The sequence below is a fragment of the Neltuma alba genome, unplaced genomic scaffold (assembly GCF_004799145.2).
Source record: "Neltuma alba isolate B1F8T4 unplaced genomic scaffold, ASM479914v2 tig00012999_pilon, whole genome shotgun sequence".
NCBI classification, from domain to species: domain Eukaryota; kingdom Viridiplantae; phylum Streptophyta; class Magnoliopsida; order Fabales; family Fabaceae; genus Neltuma; species Neltuma alba.
Window position 1 is genome coordinate 69,441 of NW_021637350.1, and position 2,823 is coordinate 72,263.

Sequence of the window (2,823 nt, forward strand, 5' to 3'; positions counted from 1 at the left end):
TTTATTCATTTGGTCTTAAATGTAAAATTTCGATTCTCTTTATCCTCACTGTATTATTTTCCCCCTTCCAAACTACTTTTATTGAGCAATTAATCGGGGGTTTTTTTGAAGTAATGATATTTTAGGATAAATGACTTTTGATTGAATGATTAGTTCACTGATACATAGAGGCAATTCAGTATTCGATCAGAGAACGTTGATAACTTGATTACGAAACACAAAATAATGTGTTGAAGAAAATATTAACATAATAATGGATAGATCATAGAAATTCTATAAACAACGAGAACTGAAAATATTAACACTAATTGATTGATATCAACATATAACATAAATTAAAATTTACAACAAGTCATGTTATTCACAAATTAAAAGCACAAAGATTAAGGTTTTAAAAATCTAATTTTGACAAACTAAATTATCCTCAATATGTTCAATTACATAGTGAAATTTATGATCAAATTTTAACAGCTTATGAATAGAGTTTATGAGACTTTTACTAAATTATAATTTTGAAAATACTAAAATGCTTAAATTTTAGGGAAATTTGGGGGGAAAATTCCTCCATTAAAATTTTAATTGGTAAAAAGGATTTAAATTAAAAGGTGTGTATAAAAATTTAAATTGCAACAGGTGTCGCACTTATTTTTTGCCGATGATCTCATCCTTTTTGGGGAGGCCTCTAGCTCACAAATTGACACTATGCTTAGCTGCTTGGATAAGTTTTGCCTTGCTTCAGGCCAGAATATGAACAAGAACAAAACCAAGATATGCTTTTCTAGAAATGTCCATATTACAAGGGGCCTAGAACTTAGCGGGAGGATGGAAGTGGGTTTGACAAACGATCTAGGAAAGTACTTAGGAATCCCTCTAATCCACAAGAGGGCGTCCTATGTCACTTATGCCCCTCTGGTGGAGAAAACTCATCGAAGGTTATCGGGTTGGAAGAGGAAGTGTCTAAACATGGCAGGAAGGTCCACGTTGATTAAGGCAGTACTCTCAGCACTTCCGTCATACTATATGCAAACAATGCTGCTACCGAAGCGGTTGGTTGAGGAGCTGGAAAGGAAGAGTAGAGGATTTCTGTGGGGACAGCAAGAAGACCAGAGAAAACTCCATCTCTTATCTTGGGAACAAGTGACTAAAAACAAGAGGCAAGGGGGATTGGGAATTCGCAAGTTGAAAGAACATAATGAGGCCTTTATAATGAAGATTTGTTGGGGCCTTATAGCTAACAAGGAAGCTTTTTGGGTCAAGATACTCCGGGGGAAGTATTGTTGCGGGAATCAAGACATGCCGGAAGTGAATAAAAAGAAACAGTCTTCTCTTACTTGGAGGGGTATTTGCAATGTTTGGGATAAGTTCAAGAAAGGTGTGGGAAAGAAGATCGGGAATGGGACTTCTACTTCATTCTGGTATGACAACTGGTTGGAGCTTAATTTACCGCTTGTGGAGATAGTCCCAGAATACGAAGCCTTGATTGATGGGAATGAGAAAGTTGCAGATTACACAGATTCGGATGGAGAGTGGAATAGAAATAAAATGGAGATGTGGCTTCCCAGACATGTGATCGATAGAGTCCTTAGTGCACACCCACCCCGTGAGGAGAGAGGAGAGGACAGGTTTTACTGGAAACCATCTACGGATGGTCGTTTTTCTGTGAAGTCTGCCTATGAATTTCTTTTTGCAGGTACAGGGAGACAAGAGGACAGCATATGGAGACACATATGGAGATGGCGAATGATGGAGAAAATCAAGACACTTATCTGGCTTTTCTGTCATGGAAGAGTACATACATGCCAATTGAGAAGAGAGAGGGGCATTACAGAGACAGATTTATGTCAGCTTGGATGCCAACAAGTAGAAGACCAGATGCACTTGTTACGAGACTGCTTGAATGCGGAGGATCGTTGGAGAGCAATAGTAGAACCAACCAATTGGCAAACTTTCTTCTCTCTAACAGGTGTGGACTGGATCAGATGGAACCTCACCCATGAGGCAGGACGCCAGTTTACTAAGCGAGTACCTTGGAAGACACTCTTTGGATATATATGTTGGGACATCTGGACATCTCAATGTGGTAGAATGTTTAGTGATCCGGAATTCAGTAACAGGAGAGATGCAAATGACAGCTTCTTTAGAGCTTGTTTGGATCACAATTTAGCAAGCAAGTGTGAAGTTTACAGGGTAGAGTCTACTTCGAGGCAAGTTATGGAAGCTACCGATGTTTCTTTTGTTAAGCTAGAAGTGGATGGTTCGGTTCTCAGGAATGGGCTCAGCGGCTGTGGAGGAGTACTCAAAGACTATTCAGATAACTGGATATGTGGTTTTTGTGCTAAGCTTACAAATGTACCTCCAACCATTGCGGAACTAATGGGGATACTGCATGGCTTGAATTTAGGTTGGACTAGAGGTCATCGAAAGATTCTTATTTACTCAGACAGCATGGAGGCTATCAACTTGGCGACTCGGGGATGTGAAGGAAGTTACCCTTTTAAAGATTTAGTTGATGATGTCAGGTTTACTATTAATAGAGACTGGTGTGTTGTCTTTTGTCATGTAGGAAGGGATTCGATCCCTCTAGCTGATTCTTTAGCTAAGTATGCCCATAGGATCGATAGTAATTTCTGCCTGTTTGACCACCCCCCTCCCGACTTATCTGAGACGGATGGGGAGTAGTTTGTAGGGGCTGTTTTTGTTTTGCGTTGTTTTTTGTTTTTTCCTTCCTGTTGTCCTTTTTTCATTCAAAAAAAAAATTTAATTTGCAAAGTGCCACTACTCTATGTGAATAAAAAATTATCAAGTCTTTCTCATCAATTAAAT